The following is a 20,560-nucleotide window of genomic DNA, read 5'->3' as shown; positions in this document are numbered from 1 at the left end:
TTTAATCTTGTTTATGACCTTACAGACAATCACACACATAAGCTATACACTCCTGAATAGCCAAATAAGCAGGTAGAAAATACTCTTCCAGCTCTGGTACTTTCATTGACTATTAAGCTACTAAGTTGTGAGTTAAAAATACATTGGAAATTTTATTTCCACACTGTGAAATTCCTATATGTTTTCTACAGAATGCTTTGAATGGAACATATGGTGAAAGAAGATGACTATACTAGATGGTGAAATGAAAATTAGGTTTTAGAAAAAACTCTGATACATGTGATAACAAGTGAATCAATTTTAATGTAAATTTTAATGAAACTGATTAATTGACATAGTATACCTTCATTCTTATAGATATGTGTGTGAGCATATGCATGTGTGAGCGTACATATAATCAAACTCCTTGCGATTGACATCTTACAGGTATAAGCTGTCCAATATTGGATGTCCTTTAAATATTACAGAGAAAAATTTATCTTAATTTTACACTTTTCTGTATAAAATTATATGTGCCTAAAAGAATTCTCTGTCTAGGTAGATACACAGTAAATATTGCAAAAACACAATTATCAATACAAAAGTTTTATGCATTATTATTGCCCTGTCATGCTAATCATATCTTCTCTTGATTCTCAGTATCTTTTCTAGAGAACTTGTAACTGTCTGAACATCATCGATAGACATCTGATTAGTCAACCTCTTCTCAGGCACTCTTTTCCTCCCAGTGAAGTAACTGCAAGTCCTGATTTGGTGGGCTCTCTGTACCTAAGAAACACTTGGTAAGGCTCTGGGTCACCCAGAATAGACTGAGGTGATGACGAAGTTGACACACTGAGACTATTTGAAGGATTGAACATGGCTTTGACAAATCTGAAAAATTTTTGTCACAAAATTTAAAAGGTCTTCCCGTTGATCATCGATTTGCTTGAGCGGGCCCAGTAACATCTCCATTGGAGACTTTATTGTTACTGTGTCTGGCATAAGGCGTTGGTGGTATAGTGGCTAGCATAGCTGCCTTCCAAGCAGTTGACCCGGGTTTGATTCCCGGCCAACGCAGAATGGGTCACAAAATTTAACTTTGAGAATTCTAAAGAATTTTGCATTTTAGCAATTTGCAGAGACAACACGCCTAAGTTTTTAAGTAAAGTAAAAGTAAAGGCCCTCCCGTTGATCGTCGATTTGCTCGAGCGGGCCCAGTAACGTCTCCATTGGAGACTTTGTTGTTACTGTGTCTGGCATATCAAATACTCTCGGTAGCTTGCCGGGCTCTCCGAGAGGGGCGGAGGAATCGAACTCGGGTCGGCCATGTTGGCTGCGTGCAAGGCAGACGCCCTACCCGCTGTGCTATCGCTCCAGCCTAAGTTTTTAATACAGACTAAGTATGGAAGTCCAGAGACAGAGAGTAGGCTTTAAGAACCTAGCTATTTGATTTTAAACCAGTAAATCGTGTTCTAGTGGAAGAACAAGTTTCTCCAAGATTAATCAAATCAGGATTATTTAAACATTTAAGTTGATTTTTGAGTTTTAGGAAAATTCTCTGATATTTTTTCCTGCCCAGAAGAATGCTAATGAATGTGTTCAATGTAACTATCATTTCAACTTTTTCTAAGCATACCTTGCACTATGCAGTACCCTTCAGAAAACATATTAATAATAATTTGTGTTAAAAATGATAAGTATATTGATCTGTTATAAATTATACCACCAGAAATAAATTTATTTATAAACAATAGTAACTCAAATATTAAATTTTAATGTTAAAATTTGCATAAATAGTAAAAAAGTCATTTATTTCAATCAAAACAATAATAATTTTTAAATTCTATTAATTATTATTTGAAATCAATAAAATATTCTTTCAAGTTTAAAATTCTTTATCTTTAAATAAATTCATATATCAGAAAGTTTACCATAGAGTTTTAAGAGAATATAACTTTTTAAAAATTACTATAAATTAAGAAAGTATATGTTGAAACTAAATTTTAGGGCATATATTGCCAAGTTTATTTTGTACAATCGTATAATGTTAAAAGGGAATTTTCATTGCTTTACTGGAGAAATAGAACTCATCAAACATTAAAACTAGTTTTTCTAATGTCTGCAGAACTTGAGGATAATTTTTTGGTCACCCTTATATCTATTTTATCATTAAAAGACACTCTTCCCTTATTTTTACTCTGAATAAATTTAGACTGTAAATAACCAGCTGGTGTTGTTTAGAATAGACCCCATCTTATTTTCATCTTATCTTTCTTTGTTTCTAACCAGTAGGTAAAGAGTTAAGTTGTTCTTTCTACTATCCAGTATTTGGAGCTCAGTGTGGTTAAATAAAATGTGGAGACAATAATACCCATCCTCCCAAAATAAATTCATCCATATATAGATCATATATATTCATAAACAATTAAGAACATGCAGTTTTAAAAAAACCTACAAAATGTCTCATCAGTTCATCAGTAACTAAGCTAAGTATCTGCAATGTGCCTTTTTAAAATCTTCCTGATCAAATTTAATTCTATTGGGTGGCATAAAGGGCCAATTTACATTTCCAGCCCTTTAAAGAAAATTGAAAGAAGAGTTTTAACAACTGTGCAGTTTAGTTACAATTGTTTGCTAATAAAAGACTGATTTTATTTCAGAGCAAGTAAAAATTACCGATAGCTGCAATGCGCTTAACCAACATACAGCCTGTATTATTTTCTACCTAGATGCATGCATGTGTTTATAAAATGTGGGCTCTCTGCTTTACAATACATCGAATAACTAACTAATTTTGAAAATCCAATCTTAAAACCTAATTCAAGGGGAAAACCTCTCAACCTGACAAAAGGAATTATTGCCGGAGATTAAACCGCTTGATGTTCTTCATTGTTCTAGTTGAGTCAGGAGAGAATATTAATTGGGATGTGCCATGGATTCTGGTGTGTGTGCCACAGTGCTTCACAGGGACCCTGGTGGTCCTTCCAACCGGAGAAGCATAAATGAGTGGAATAAGAAGGATCATTCTGAACCACAGTAGTTAAGCCATTGTTCTGTTTGGCACAAAAGGTAATGGTTGGTTGATTTGCTTTATTTCTGTGCTGTTCTGATTTTTCCCCCATACACTCTAATCTCTACCACTTCCTCTGTGAGTCATCAGCAGCTGGACCCAGGGAGACCACTGGGACTGGCTTCTGGAAAAGAGCTCTAATGGGGCTATTACTCAAGTTCAATTCTCTTTAAGTCTAGTAAGAACCGTGAGTTACAAGGAGATAAAAAAAAAAAAGAATTATTTTGCATTTTTTCCTTTGAAGAGTTTCCAAATCATGCTGACCTATTTATAGGGGTGTGTGGACACGGGACTGATATATTTACCTCAATAATTCTTAGGAACAAAAACAATTTAGATTTTAAAAAATGAGAATATTTTCTACGATGACTCACAATAATTTAATTATGTTCAGCAGGAGCTTTTGCTTATTGATTTTGTTTTGGAGTAGTTTGTTTTCCCTCACAAATTCCAAAAGCAATAGTTGAGTCCTTTTCCCCCTCACGTAGAATCTACCCAACAGTTTCTGCCAGCCAACATCTGATAGTTGTTATTACAGCCTCCATTGGACATAAACATCTCTATTTTCTCAGCACACAAGGAGATCTTGAATTAGACTCACAAAGAACAGCTTGGCTTATAGTTGTTCTCTCTCCATCCTGCTTGGAAAAAAGGGAAAAAAACACCACTTTGCATGGCACCAGACTTTGATATATGAAGGCGTTCCCACAGTGTGCTGATGGGTTATCTGAGCAAGGATGAGGATCCTTCTTAAGGCACAGGAAGTATGTGCGTCCCTCACCCCGAAACCGGAATCATAGTGTTGGGCTACTTAAAAGGCCTCGAAATGAGAGCCATATCTCAGATTGCCGCTATTACTTAGCACATACAATTTCTCAAGTTCCTTCCAGTAAAATCAGGCTTCATAAAATAACATATAAAGAATTTTGAAGAATCTTGAAGTTTAAAGAAATCACAATTTAAAAAATCTTCTTGATGAAAACATTCTCTTAGAGGGCGTACAAAGGGAGTTGGACAGAATTGAAACTGCAGAGGACAGTGTGACGTGGTTGACTACAAATAAAAGGGAGTGGGAGGAGCATTCTGACAGCAATTATGCTTGACAGAGCTGTGGGACTCTCTTGTGCCAGACCCCTCTCCCCACCTGCCTCTTCCTCCGTGCTGTCTGAGCCTCATCCGTTATCTCCGACCTGAAGGTAGCTGGAGTCTTTTTGCAGCCAGCTCCGGTATCTGACTTCCCATCATGCCCTGTTTCCCGGGACGTTTAAAGCATCCTTTCCTTTCTGCCCACATATATTTAACGATGAAATTGTTGAAAAAGATCTACTGATTTTTCCTACTCTGAAACAGACTCAGCCAACAGAGACTCCAAGAGAAAAAAGGAGGGTATAATTCATACATCTACTTTTAGAATCTATTTCCCCAGAAAAGAGATCAAGGGATTATTGTGTCAGAAAGAAAATTACTTTTTAAAGCCTTTGTCATAGAAGGAATGGGGATATTTTAAGGATCATATATGTGAGCTTTATTTCAATCCCCCAAAATGTATTTTTAGTACCTCAGAAATACCTGCCAAAAATGCAATGCACTTTTCTAAGATCATTTTAATTATCTAAATGTGAAGGAAATCTTTGGGAAGTTGGACATATTAGGGGATTTAAAGACCTAAGTTTCCTATCCTACATCATGCTACAGGAATAGGTGGATTTCAAACTAACCATCCCAAATCTTAAATATAACTCTTTTTGTTTACTTTAGAGTCTTTTACAATTTATAGCATTACCAGATATTTGAAATTGTGAATCTATACTGGAAATTATCACCAAAGTTACTCAATAAATTGCTATTTCTCAAAATGTGTGATGTAATAGATAGACAGAATTCTATAAGTTCAAATGCAATACAATTTTAGGTTAAGTTAGGGGGAAATAATTAAGATTCAGTCATGTGTTTTAGAGAAATTCACCAAGTTTTATTGTATTTCATTTGCAAATTAATCCTGATTAATGCTCATTTGCTTTCATGCATGATCTCTGGTACTAGGAATGCAATGCTTCACCCATATGTTTTAGGTTTTTTATTCATAAAGCATGTATTAGTTTTACATAATAAGACATCTCACAATTTGCCAATCTTTAGACACAAAAGAAGTGGGATCAGCCTCCAAGCCTTTCAGTTACACTCAATTGTAACAGATTTATTTGTTTTAAAATAGAAATGCATTTCTTCTTTAAAATTTTAAGCCATTTTATTATTGTCTATTTTTTGGCATCAATAATATTTATATACTTTAATACTCCAGGAATACATAAACTGCTCCAATATTGAACTTAAAATAGATCAAAGCCCGATAGCAAATTTCAGAATAAATCCATACTTTGTGATATGATGAGCAGTGAGAAGAAGAAAATGACTTTGTATTGATCATTAATTCCCACATCACACTACTTACTCACTTTCTCCACAACTATCTGCTAAATATATTGTCTATATAAGTCATTGTACTAGGTAATCTGTCATTGAATAACAAGTAGATAATTCTTCAGCTTTACAAAAATTATCAATAATGAGAGAATAATCATTCTGATATTTGTTGTATAATTCTTTTTCAGAGTGCCCCTTTATCCTGAAGGATAAGATGAGATGTTTAATAGTTAATTTGATGTAGTAAATACTGATTATTTTAATGATGCTATAATGCTATGGTGCAGTGCTAACTTCAACAAAATGCCTTCTTATATTCCTACACAAATTTGTAAGTATTTCATTCCACAAACTCTGTATTTCCATTTTCCATGCTTTTTAAAATTTTTTCCTTGTTCTTTCTTTTTTATCTTCTTTTCATTTTCCCTTTCCTCCCTCCCTCCCTCCCTCCTCCCTCCCTCTCTCCCTTCCCTCCTTCCTTCCTTCCTTCCTTCCTTCCTTCCTTCCTTCCTTCCTTCCCTCCCTCCCACCATCCCTTTCTTCTTTCTTTCCTTCTTTTCTATATTAATTCTTTCCTTTGTTTTAAACCATACTTGGCAGTTCAGGCCTTACTCCTGGCTCTGTGCTCAGTTATATGTCATGCCTGGCTGTACTTAGGGAACCATATGCAGTACTAGGGATTGAATGACTGTTGATGTGTAAAAGATAAAGGTAAAGGTAAAGGTAAAGGCTCTCCCGTTGATCGTTGATTTGCTTGAGTGGGCCCAGTAACGTCTCCATTGGAGACTTTGTTGTTACTGTGTTTGGCATATCAAATACTCTCGGTAGCTTGCCGGGCTCTCCGAGGTGTAAAAGATAAGCACTTTAATCCTTGGGTTTGCTCTTCTTGATTTGTGGTCATACTCAGCAGTGCTCAGGACTTAATCCTGACTCTGTGCTCAGGGACCACTCCTGGTGGATCTTGGGGGACCACATGGGATGCCAGAGATCCAACTTCACATGTTCTATACTATAACTTCAGCCGCTTAATTCTTGTACTGTCTTTTCAGCCCATCTCTTTTTTAGAAAACAGAAAGAAGACTTTTAGTGTCTTCCTTAAGCATAACCAACTCAAAGCTTTTATCTACCCAATTTTCTCAAAACTAAAACATCTTATTCCTTAATTCATGTCTTTATATCTTTGTAACAGGCCTAGAGATGTGTGTTCGTTTAGTGTAGGAAGCTAAAGTTGGAAATGTGGGTGATGGAGGGAAAAGTGCTAGGAGGCTTTCAGGTTGCTACCAACAATGACAACCTGCCAGGCTCTCTGGCACAGTGGGTAGGGCATTTGCCTTGCACGCGGCCAACCTGGGTTCGATTCCTCTGTTCCTCTTGGAGAGCCCGGCAAGCTACCGAGAGTATCCTACCCTCACAGCAGAGCCTGGCAAGCTCCCTGTGGCATATTCTATATGCCAAAAACAGTAACAACAAGGCTTACAATGGAGACATTACTGGTGCCCACTGGAGCAAATAAATAAAAAATGGGAGGACAGTGCTTCAGTGCTATGAAAGCATAACAAGGAAAGAAAATTTCCTCGAAGTGTCAATGCAACAGCATCTTTTATGTAGATTCTTTCATTTTCTCCAAAGTAGATTGATTTAGTATCTATTGATAATACTGTAGTTCATGCTTAAATAAGGATTATTTTCTTGTAAAAACACTGCCATGTTGGATAGGAAATCACCTAATTAATTGCATCTTATATCGTTACATCTACAAAATTCTTATTTTCTAAGAAAAATCACTTTTAACACCATCAGAGGTCAGAGGGAGGGTGTTGGAACATTGTATGACTGAACCCTGATCATGAACAGCTTTGTAACTGTGTATCTCACAGTGATTCACTTAAAAAAATTACAAACAGTAATAAATAAAATGATCAGAGTTGAATATGTCAGTACCTGTTTTGTCTGGGCAATGTTATGATCCATAGCAGGAAACTATTAGATAACAGAACACATTAAAGTCATTGAGCAGATAGAAAGTCTTGTGATAATGATAATTGTGATAATTCACCTTATTTGGGAAAAGGAAATTGAAAATCAAGCTAAAATTGTAGCCACAATACCCTTATCTATCTGTTTAATAGATGTGGAAACTCTAACCCATCTTATTACTTTGATTGTATCACAACATTTGCTAGGCAGAAATAATGGTGCACACAGCCCTCCAATTATAGAATTAGACATGGTCCTGGTTCGATCGGCATGTTGTCAAGTTGGACAAAGACTCGATACAAACAAACATTAGCAGGGTGTGAATAACGATAGGGAAGAAAGCTCACTGAGTATTTTCTTAATGTTGATTTCTAGTATTACTCATGATGCATGTTAAAGTTCTGAGAGTTAGATTAGAAAGCTGAAAATCATGTTTATAATTTTAGAGAAAATTATTACAAGTTTCTTAGATTATTTCAATCAATTTAAAGGGAAGAAGTCAATTTCTCACTAATCACCTTGCAGTTCCATTCCCTTCTTATTTTTATGTGATTGTAGGTGTATATTTTGACTTAGAGACTAAAGCAGTAAAATTTATGTGATGAGCTTTTCTCAGATATCAGAGCCATCACATATTGAGAAAGACACAATAAAATCTTCAGTGTGCATGAACTTTTCACGTTAACCTATTGACTCAGGATTTGCTCTCATATTTTGAGGCAATATTATTAGGCACATGCATATTTAGGATTGGTCTATTATTTGATTGACTCTTTTATCATTTAAAATATATATATCTAGTTCTAGTAACTCATCTTGCCTAAAAATCTGTTTCAGAATAGAAAATGAAACAAACTTTATTTTAGTTAAAATATATTGATGTAAGTTTAATATTTCTATCTTTTGAGCTGACTGCTTATAAATGTCTTTTACATGTAATATACAAATGAGCTATGTTTATATTTTATCTAGTTTCATAGTTTCAAATTGAGAATTGCATATTTAATATAATTTTAGTTTGGCATTATTGCTGCAATTTAGTACTCATTTTGAATTGGTTCTAACTAATTTTCAGTCTGTGATTTGTAAACTCTCTTATATTTAAATGATTATGTAGTCACATGCATTGCAATCAATAATAGAAAGCGAGCAAATATTCTTTATGCAGTTTATCATAATACTACTAATTTGGAAAATTATACCTCAGTGTCAAAAGAAAGAGGTTCACACTAGTAAAGTCAAGACAGAAAACATTCCCTCCCCTCACCACAAGGATGCCTTATGTTACTTTGTCACCAACTTTTTTTGAGTTTGGGGGTCATACCCTGCGATGCTCAGGGATTAGTCCTGACTCTGCACTCAGGAATTATTACTGGTGGTTCTTGGAGAAACATAAGGGATGCTGCTGATTGAACCCCAGTCAGCTGCATGCGAGGTAAACACATTACCTGTTGAACTATTGCTCGGGACCCTTAAGTTGCTATTTATAACTACCCTAAATTCTTCACATTGCCTTCCCCTCCTTAAACTATAACGACCCTAATAATATTTGCCACGTCCATAATTTTATCACATCAAAGGTTATACAAATTAAATTATAGCATCATGTAATCTTTTGAAATTGAGGATAAACATATAATTCATTCAAATTATTCTGAAGGATTTATATTGAGTTCACTAATACATTCTGTGTGAATTTTTTCATAAGATGTGATACTTATTTCATTGCTCTTATTATGGATATACGTTTCCTCACTCTAAATTACTAGAAAGGTCATATTGCCTTCTGCTGAGTTGCTTTATATTTTCATTAAAAAGTCACTTGGTGGGGCCAGAGAGATAGTATGAACAGTAAGGTACTTGCTTTGCACATCACATACCTGGGTTCAATCCCAGGTACATGTCTGATCCCCAGAGAGAGCTAGGACTATCCCTGAGTGCAGAGTGAGGCTAAGCCCTGAGCACTGCCTTATGTGGCCCCAAAACAAAATCAAGAATATTTGCTGGGTCATGTTTGTTGGGTTATTTCAGGATTCTCTACATATCTCACTAATCTATGAGTTTTTCCCTTTTCCAATATCTTATTTTCAATGTCTTGAAATGAGGTAGAATGAGTCATCTAATTTATTTTTAATAATAACTATAGATATTGTTCCTTTGCCTTCATATAACATTTCCAAAATGTGATACGAGAAGATCAGCCAAAGAACTCCACATCGGGACCCATGGCCTAGAATGGAACAAACAGGGTGACAGACTGTCTGAGTCCATCATGTCGACCAAGACCATCCATTGTAACTCATAATTCCAGAAGGCCGAATCTAAACGTTGGACATGGGAGTCTCCCAGTGGATGGTTCCACAACAAAATTGACCACATCATATTTAATTGATGGTTTTGCCTGACCCATGTCACTGCTGTCCCAAAATTCCAAACGGGATCGGATCACCATCTCCTTTGTGCAAAACTCTAGTTCATAGAGCGGGGAGAAAGGGCTGCAAAGTTTAAGAAGAGAACTCCCAGAACGACCACCAGCTGGGAGCTCTGTGGCACTATTCCAGCAACATGGGAAGATGCCATCACTGACAACATTGACGAGGAATACGATTGACTGGTTCAGCACCTCCATGATAGTGCAAAGAATCATTCAAATTATTCTGAAGGATTTATATTGAGTTCACTATTACATTCTGTGTGAATTTTTCTGAGCGAGAGATAGCCACAAAATGATGCCTGTCTTTGAAAATCTTGAACTCATTCACCAATGTGGCTTGGCGCAAGCCTCAGGCAACCACAAGTGAACTCCTGAGTTCACAAAGCAGTGCAGAGAAGCCATAAAGGAAGAACTCAGAGAGAAGAGCAGCAGTGCTGGCAGATGCAGCAGAAGCTAGGAAAAGCATTTGCAATGCCTGCCTGTCCTTTGCCAACTACAAGACCAAGATGACTGCCTTCCGACATCCTGATGGATCTATCACATCTTCCAGAAGGGCAATGGAGAAGATTATCCATGACTTCCTACTCGGATCTCTTTGATAGCCATGTCCACCTGCCCACATACCAAATTCCGCAGGATGGATATGTCGTTGCCAAAGTTCTCCCTTCCAAAATTCGACACGCCATTTCATCAGTAAAGAAATGAACAGCACCTGGCCCCAGGCAAGGTCAGACCCGAACACCTGAAGAACCTGCCATCAGTACTCATCGATACACTGGATCGGCTCTTCACATGCTACCTGTCTGAATACAAGTTTCCATCCAAATGGAAAACCAGCAGGACTATACTACTGTACAAGAAGGGAGACATCCATGATATTGGCAACAATCACCTGATCTGCCTGTTGTCTGTCTGTCATCTACAAGCTGTTCACTTGAGTCATTCTGAATAGGATTGGAAGAACACTAGATGAAGGACAACCATATGAGCAAGCTAGTTTCCGAAAAGGATTTAGCACAATCGACCATATTCACACGATAACCAAGCTCATGAGGTTTCTCTCTCGGGAGCTCAAGATGCCACTCTGTTTAACGTTCATTGATTTAAAGAAGGCCTTTGATTCTGCTGAGACTAAAGTGGTCATTGAGGCCCTAGGCAAACAGGGCATTCAAACTCAATACATCAGGATCCTCCATGAGCCTCCTGAGATACATCAGGATCTCACCATTCTACAGGGAGGTGATCATTGATGTCCACAGAGGGGTTTGGCAGGGTGATACCATTTCACCAAAACTCTTCAGTACCACCCTCGAGAACATCGTGCAACGACTAGGATGGGAAGGAATAGGAATGAAGATATATGGTCGGCAACTATACCACCTCTGCTTCGCTGAAGACATCATTCTTATAACACCAAACATCAGCCAAGCGGCACAAATGCTGGCTGACTTTGACCATGAGTGTGGAAAGGTTGAACTCCAGCTGAATCTCACAATGTTTATGAGAAACAGTCTTGCTCCTGACATTCCATTCACTCTCAACTGGACGAACATCTCCGAATGCAACAGTTATGTGTACCTTGGTCGAGAAGTCAACATAACGAATCACCTGGCACCTGAGTTGTGCAGGAGGAAGAAAGTGGCATGGAATGCCTTCAAGAACGTCGAAGAAATAGCTAAGAAGATGAAGGATCTCAGGCTCTGGGCACATATCCTTGATTCCACTGTTCTTCTTGCATTAACATACACCCCAGAGACCTGGGCCCTACGAAAACAGGATGAGAATGCTATTTGGGTCTCCCAAAGAGGAATCGAAAGAGCTATGCTTGTAGTATCACGCTTCACTCAAATGAGAGAAAGAATCTGGAGTTCTAACCTCCGTCAACAGTCAAGGATCAGGGACGCTGTCTCATTTTCTAAGGCATCAAATATCAGATGGGCTGGATGACCATGAGATTTGGAGACAATCGCTGGACTACAGCCTACCAACTGGATTCCATGGGACGTCAAAAGATCACGTAGCCACCCACCTATGAGATGGTCAGACTTCTTCATCAAGACCCTGAATGATCGGTTTGAGGCTCTTTGTGTTCCTAGAATGGTAGATGCCATTGGGCTACATTAGCAAGCGACAGGGACAATGAGTAATGGGATGACAAGTGATCAAGTAAACATTTCTAAATATCTTATTACATGTACAAAATACTTCGCTGGAATTTTGATAAATTATGTGTTAAACATTTGCCTCTGGAAAGAACTGTCATCTTTTATATACTGAATCTTCCAATATAACTTAGTATATTAAATACATTGTGTATTCATTTATTAAATATATTTATGTTAAAAATTCCAATATATACAATCTGAGATTATTTATTATATAAAATCACGATCACAATCACAATCATCCTGTTGTTCATCGATTGCCTCAAGCAGGCACCAGTAATGTCTTCTTCGTCCTACCCTGATATTTTAAAAAAGTGCCATATTCAAGGAACTTTCAGGGTTAGGAGAATGAGACCCATCATTGTTATTGGGTATTGGCATATTGGGTACTCCACCGGGAGTTTGCCAGACTCCGCCATGTGGGCAGGTTACATTTGGTAGCCTGCCAGGTTGTCCAAAGTAGGAATGAGATAATAAAGTGTTGCGCGGCCACAAATGTGGCCTTGCACTTCTGGGAGCTGGATTTTATAGTCTCTGGGTCTTGGCCGTTGATGGGATTACACGGTGCTGGGAGTAAGATGGGGTAAGTGTGACCCCTGTCTACTGGAAGGTGGAGGATCTGGGTGGAGGATCTCAGCCCCAATCTGAGCAGGCTTGGAGATCTCAGCCCTGGGACCCGCATGCCTTTGTTCCTCTGCCGGTACCTTCATGCATGTGGAGAGTGGTCTCAGCATGGTGGTGGCTGGTTTTGGAGGTCTTCAGCTAATGGAGCTCTGCTCGGGGTGGGGAGGGAAACTCAACCCGCTCCCCTCCAAGGGTCTCTGGCGAGGACAGCCAGGTGTGGGGGCAGGAAATTCTCTTTCAGGAGCTGGGTTTTATAGTCTCTGGGTCTTGGCTGTTGATGGGAGGCTTGAGGGTTCAAGCTTGTAAACTGGAGTCAGCTGCACACGAAGCCAACACCCTAACCGATAAATCTTTTTGTGTCCAACTCTTTATTTTACATATTCATATGTTTTATTGGGCTGGAGCGATAGCACAGCATGTAGGGCATTTGCCTTGGGGTTCGATTCCTACGCCCCTCTTGGAGAGCCTGGCAAGCTACCAAGAGTATCCCGCCCACACGGCAGAGCCTGGCAAACTCCCCATGGCGTATTCGATATGTCAAAATTAGCAACAAGTCTCACAATGGAGACACTACTGGTGCCCACTGGAGCAAATCGATGAACAACAGGAGGACAGTGCTGACAGTACTTCTGATATATTTCATTATATTTTCATGGTTTTATTACTTACAATCTTCAGAAAATTTTCTGTAGCAGTCACTCATAATAGCGTGGTTTTTTGGTACAAATGCCCTCAACTTGCAAGCATTTTGTTTAAATTTATTATCACTTTAAGTTTGTTCATGTGGATGTTTTTGCTTATTTTGTTTTAGCACCACACCCAGCTGTGCTCAGGGCTTAACTTGGCTCTGTGCTCAAGAATCATCCCCAGTGATGCTCGGGGGACCATATGTAGTGTCAGGAATTGAGCCAAGGCTGCATGCAAAGCAAACCCTTTACCTCTATTCTCTCTCTCCAGCCCCACCCCTGTCTTATTTTCCTCTATCTTATTCTTTAATTATGTTCATTGAATTGTATCAGTTAGTATTGAAGCAATTGGTGAATTTCAATTTATAATATACCCTTTGAGAGAGTTTTTATAGAGAGCACTTTCTGGCTTTTGAGAATTTGAAGAAATTCAGTTTGATGTAACTGTCCAGTGGCTTATACCAGGGTTGCTTTGGGGATCTGTACCTGTGGGTCAATTCTAAATAATGAGTTATTTTTTGCCATGTAGGCTGGAGCAATAGCACAGTGGGTAAGGCGTTTGCCTTGCACATGGCCGACCCGGTCGGCCCAGGTTTGATTCCTCTGCCCCTCTTGGAGAGCCCGGCAAGCTACCTAGAGTATCTCACCCGCACGGCAATGCCTGGCAAGCTACCCGTGACCTATTGGATATGCCAAACATTAACAAGTCTCAGGATGGAGATGTTACTGGACCTGCTCGAGTTATTTTTTTAATCATGTTGACACCTGTGCATATACACACACATAAGTCTTAATGAACAAACTGCAGCACTGGTATGAATGTGAAAATATTATGAAAAACTTAGGGTATTTATATTTTGATGCAAAAATACTTCACCCCAATTCCACCCTGCTTAGTGTGTGCATTGCAGCTCACCAGGGGGAGGTTGACTTCTTCTCTGGAACAGAGTGAGGAGCCTCACTTGCTTTCTTGCTTTCTCTTTCTGGGGCAGGGCTGTATCTCTCTGCTGTTTCACAACCACAGACCATGCTTGGTGTCAGAAGCCGATGTTAAAAGCAGCAACATCGCACCAATCACAAAAGTCAGGTGGAATTGTGAACTCCCGGGCACCACAATCAAAATGAGAAGTGAGGATGGGGGATGGTGGGGGGGAGGACTCACGTATTTATGACACTGGCTCCATTTTCCTTTCTTCCACTTTCATATCCCATCTTTCCAGCGCCCAGATATTGGGGGAGTTCTGGCTTCTGCTGGTTGTGCTGTAAACCATCAGATTTCAGCAGCTGTAATTTGTGAAGCAAGTCCTTCCACAGTGTCTAATTATGACTTCTTTTTATTGTTTAATAAAAGCGCTGGCTTCATTGCACTTCATGCTTTTAGTAAGTCCAGAAAGGTACCATTTGTTTCTCTTTCCCTCTCTTCGCTCTGCAGTAATCTATATATGATTACCAGTAAGTGCAACCATTCATGGTGGGAATGGTGTGTTCCCAAGTAGTTTTGAGGGAGACCAGAAGTCACTTCTGGGACTTACTCAGCCAATCACATTGTGGTTTATTCCGTGACATAGCCCAAAAGGGTGATGGTGTTGCTGCTTTGCAGTGCAAGCAAAGGTTCCAAACAAAACAAACAAACTTCGTTTAGACAAACAGGAAACAGAATCTCCTTGAAAGACTTAGACAGAAGGACTGAGCCTCTCCATGAGACTGAGAGCATATCAAGGCCTTCCCCAGCTGAGGGGGACATGAAAGTGACTGGAGGGTGCACAGAAACAAATAGTTTTGAGGTTGAAGTTATTATGAGCAAGACATGCCCAGGAAATGGCCCCTGTTGAGGTGGCATCTGGGCTATCCAGCTCCCGAGTCTTAATTTTCACACCTGAATGCAGCAGCCGAGCCAGAAGAGACAAATTCCCATCATCTCAAGCCAAAGAAATAGTTCAATGGGTAGGTATTGGCTTTTTACGCTATCAAACAAAGTTTGATTCCTGGAACCACATAAGGCCCTCTGAACCATGGCCAGGATTGAGCCCCGAGCACTGCTAGGAATGCCTCCCAAACAATAAAAAGTAAAGATAATAAGCATCTCAATTTCACCTTTACCTGAGCACAAGCCAGAGTTAATTCCTCTCTACACCTCAACTGTAACCCATTTTGTGAAATGCACTTTGGAATGATGAATGTACCTTGTAGCTAAAAGTTCCAGGAATAAATGCAGATAGGTGAAGGTTCTGATTTTCCTAACTGGAAAATACTGATGAGAAGTATGGGCATATCAACAAATTCATTCTAAGATAATAAATACAAAATAAATAAATAAAAGCGCTTTCTTCTCCTCATCCAATTAGGATAAATTTATTTTATTTTGGCTAACATTTTGATCTGATAATTATATCCAGAAGATAAATAGTAGACCAGGCAGGGGAATCATTTCAAGGGGAGAAGTTGTTTTCTTAACTAGCAAAATATTTCTGGAATCTTTGCTGGCTATATCCAGAGCAAATTTAAAAAAGATCATGTTTATTAAAAGTCCCTTTGGTTTACCCCAGATTACTTTTCAAGATCTAGTACTTTTCTATCCTTATTATTTCCTTTTCACCATGTTTTTCCTCATTTTAAATTCTCCATTGAGACTGCTTACCAAGTCGATTATCCCCTCGAAACTCTCACTTTATCCGTGAAAAAAAATTGTATATTCAATAACTCTATAACAAATATAATTTATAAAACACATAATTTGCAGTGCCAGCTCTTTGGAGGAATTTTTCTCCATTCCCTGCGAATGTGTCTAATGAGAGCTATGTGTACCAGGAGGGGAATATACCACTTGAGTTCCCAAATTGCCTACCCTATTTAGCATTATTATTTTTTCAAGTTGCAATTAGTATTAGCCTTAAGAAATGAATGAAAATTGGCGATGAATGAAAAAAGTTAATAGATGTTAGTATGGTAATTAGCAAGGGTGATCCTACAAGAGCATTTTGACAACTGCAGTCTTGTGAGGACACATGCATCTCAGCGTCTGCCTAGAGCTTTGAGCTTCTGAGGGAGGTTCCTCCATGAAGAAAGATGGCATCCGGATTCTGGATGCCATCATCCTGATGATGAGAATGGAAGGAGAGGGCTAGAGCCCAAGCTTTCAGCCGCACAAAGCTAAGAGTCTTTTCTACACATGAGTGAGGATAGAAGATATGACTTGAAATGGGTTGTGGGGAAGGGCATAATGAAATTGGGATGGTGCTTTCATTTCAGTACAAAATGAGTTACCACACGGTTGCTGGAAAAAAAGGGATCTCCTCACTTTTTTAAGTTGAGAAGCTTAAGATTCTTTTTTTTTCTTTTTTTTTTTTTATTAGTGAAGCACCATGAGGTACAGTTGTAGATTTACAAATCCTTGTGCCTGAGTTTCGGTCATACAATGATCAAATACCCATCCCTCCACCAGTGCCCATTTCCCCCCCCCCCCACCCTGCCTCTGTGGCAGGGCATTCCCCTTTGTTTTCTCTCTCCTTTTGGGTGTTGTGGTCTGCAAAAGAGGCATTGAGTGGCAATCATGTTCAGTCCATAGTCTACTTTCAACATACATTTCCCCTCCTGGGAGGATCCTCCAAACACCTTTCATTTGGTGTTCCCTTCTCTATCTGAACTGCCCTTTCCCCTAGAATATCTGGCTGGCCTCTAAGTTATGGAGTAATCCTCCTGGTGTTGATCTCAGCTATTCTTAGGTATTGATCTCATATTTTGTTGCTTTATATCCCCCAGATGAATGCAATTTTTCTATGTCTATCCCTCTCTTTCTGACTCATTTCGCTTAGTATGATACTTTCCATATTGTACCACTTGTATGTAAATTTCATGACTTCATCTTTTCTAACAGCTACATAGTACTCCATTGTGTAGATGTACCAGAGTTTCTTTAACCAGTCATCTGTTCTTGGGCACTCAGGTTTCTTCCAGTTTCTGGCTATTGTAAAGAGTGCTGCAATGAACAAACAAGTGCAGATGTCACTTCGACTACACATTTTTGCCTCTCTGGGGTATATTCCCAGGAGTGGTATCGCTGGGTCAAATGGGAGCTCAATTTCTAATTTTTTGAGAAATGTCCATACTGTTTTCCAAAAGGGCTGAACTAGTCGACATTCCCACCAACAGTGAAGGAGTGTCCCTTTCTCGCTACATCCGCACCAGCATCCGTTGCTTTTGTTCTTTTGAATGTGGGCCAGTTTCTGAGGTGTGAGATGGTATCTCATTGTGGTTTTGATCTGCATCTCCCTGATGATTAATGATGTAGAGCATTTTCTCATGTGCTTTTTTGCCATTCGGATTTCTTCTTTGAGAAAGTTTCTGTTCATTTCATTGCCCCATTTTTGGATGGGGTTGGATGTTTTCTTCTTGTGGAGTTCCACCAGTAATTTGTATATCCTTGATATCAATCCCTTGTCAGATGTGTATTCGGTGAATATCCTTTCCCATTCTGTAGACTGTCTTTGTATTTTGGTCACTGTTGAGAAGCTTAAGATTCTTAAGTTGAGAAACCATCACTCAAATTTCCTTCTGTGCAGTTTTCCAAATATTTTCCAAGAAAAATTAGCATTCTCCTTGTTGCCCTTTGTTTATCTGAGTGGTTCCGAACAAAACAAACAAACTTCGTTTAGACAGACATACTGGGAAAGGAATTTTAGAGAATATAATTTAAAGATCTGGAAACATCTAATGTGAATTGTTATATGTTCTAGGTTCATGTAGCACTTTAAAATGGAAACTATAATTTGAAATGGGCAATACTCAGCGTTGGTCATGGGACTGAGAAATGGCGTGTTTTTCAGAGAGTTCAGGGGGAATGTATATTGTTATAGAGTTTATGAAGGACATTTGGCAGGGCTATAGATACTGAGTACTGAACATAAAAATATAATAATGTGATTATAAAATTATATAATACATGATATATTATAAAAACAAATAATATTTGTGACTATATGGGTGTTAGATGCTTTCAGAATGAAAAGAAACAGAAACAGATAATAAGCACTAATAAGATTTAGAAAAAAAAGAATGATTCACTAGTACAATGGGATAGAATGTACGAGGGGTTTTTTTTTTGATGGTGGGGGGCGGGCAGAGAGGTTTACTACCAATGCAGGGAGGTTTACTCCCAATGATTACTCCTGACTCTGCACTCAGTAATTACTCCTGGCAGTGCTCCAGGGATGTTATGGGATGCTGGGGATTGAACCTGGGGATTGTACCTGCAAGGTAAATGCCTTATCCACTGTATTAATGCTCTGGCCTTAAATCTGTACTAGTTTTAATCAAGAAATTTAAATATAGTATTTATGCATAGTAAACATAAAATTACAGAGGAAAAAAGACCTTTCTAATTAAGTCATAAAATAATCCTCATAGCTTAAAAATTAAAACATTCTCCTGCAGGAGGGGAAATGAACATCAAGAAAGAAAATTTGGGAAAAATTCATTGCAACCATATGACATGAAAAAATATTATTTCATTTGTAAAGAGTCCTTGCATATCAATATGGAAATAATAAAAAGTAAATTTACAAGATTAAGTGAGAGAGTACTATAAACTGACTGATAACTTTTCAGAAAAAGATCTGAGTAGAAAGCATTCAACACTGATTTAAAATAAATTTTGATTTTGAAATCTTTGATAAAATTACATGTAACTTAAATGTTGAAAAATACTTTCAAGCTGATAGTAGAAAGAATAACACAGAATAAAACTAAATAGAGTGAAAACTTTACCGTCTCCCCATATCAAGCTATTTTATGTGTCTTTTTGATGTTGCACAAAAAGAAATATTCCACAGATGAAATTTGGACTTTTCTTCTTCTTTAATTTAAAGACTTTAAAGATTTCTTGAAATATGTGGATAATTATTAATTACTGTTCCCACCAGAGCAATTCATTTTCTGCTGGTTAAAGAGAAGTTTGGAGACAGTCCACCTTGATTTGCACTGTGGTACCTGCTGTTAATGTCCCTCTAGTTTGTCCTCATAAAGCTCTTGCAAAGTCTTCTCTGCACTGCTTTTCTCTCTTTTTCTTCCTTGAAAGCAATAGGTTATCAGATGTTTCCTCCACTTAAATGGATTTGTGAATGAAGGCAAAGAATATGGGAATGTAATCAACAGGTAATCCATAAAATAGGCATAAACCTTTCAACTAAGAGACCGGGTACCTTTAGTAAAGGAGGAGGGAGAAAGACCCTTTCAACTACAAGAGCGAGTACCGTAAGTAAAACTTGCACTGCCCTCACATTGTTCATCTATTTGCTAGAGCGGGCACCGGTAATGTCTCCATTGTGAGACTAGTTGTTACTGTTTTTGGCATATCAAATACACCAGGGGGAGAGGCTCTGCTGGGCTGGCTGGATACTCTCAGTAGCTTGCCGTGCTCTCTGAGAGGGATGGGAGAATCAAACCCAGTCCGACAGCGTGCAAGGCAAATGCCCTACCTGCTGTGCAAGACATAAGTAGACTTTTAGCAATAAGTCATTTTTGGGGTGGAAATGGTGTGTTCCCAAGCAGTTTTGAGGGAGACAAGATTTCTGGGACTTACTCAGCCAATCACATTGTGATTTATTCAGCTATACAGCCTGAGAGGGTGATGGTGTGGATGCTTTGCAGTGTAAGCACAAGCCCTAACCCCTGTCCCCTCTCCATCCCCAGCCCCAATTTCTTCATGCTGCACAAAGGCAGCTTGTATAATATTCTAATCCAGTGTGACATCAATAAAATATTACTGAGTAACTTCTATGCTTACCACTGACTTTTTTATAGCCTAGGTTTGGAGTTCACCTATGGTAGCTACATCATTGATCAGTTAACATAACTTCAGGAAAAATAGGTTGGCCCCTGTCATTTTGGGAATGTATCGAGCAGATTTTTATTTCCTCTCCAATATACAATGCACGGGATGTTGTTTTCTTTCTTTTACAAGGGATGAGAGAGCCAAGTATATAACTCAAGAGATGGAACACATAGCTTGCAGACGAGATGGTCTGGGTTTGATCCCTGCCACTACCAGGCATCAGTACTGCCAGGAAAGTTCCCGATTCCTCTCAAGACCCATGATGTGTAGCCTCCCCAAAAAACACAGTGAAATAATTAAACAAGAAAGGAAAAAATGCTAGTTAAATGTAAATTGTCTTCATTCTTAAGTAGTTTAATTTATTCCCTA

General features: G+C 38.5%; 1 non-coding gene across 1 annotated transcript; it reads left to right on the top strand.

Moving 5' to 3' along the window:
• The first annotated feature begins 987 nt into the window (after positions 1–987).
• Positions 988–1,059, top strand: TRNAG-UCC (transfer RNA glycine (anticodon UCC)). Its single transcript has one exon. It is a non-coding gene; the product is annotated as a tRNA-Gly (tRNA).
• Positions 1,060–20,560: the final 19,501 nt, after the last annotated feature.

This window comes from Sorex fumeus, unplaced genomic scaffold (genome assembly GCF_029834395.1).
Source record: "Sorex fumeus unplaced genomic scaffold, SorFum_2.1 ptg000044l, whole genome shotgun sequence".
Classification (NCBI taxonomy): domain Eukaryota; kingdom Metazoa; phylum Chordata; class Mammalia; order Eulipotyphla; family Soricidae; genus Sorex; species Sorex fumeus.
The sequence above is the reverse complement of the archived record's forward strand: the minus strand, read 5'-3'. Positions and strand labels throughout refer to the sequence as shown.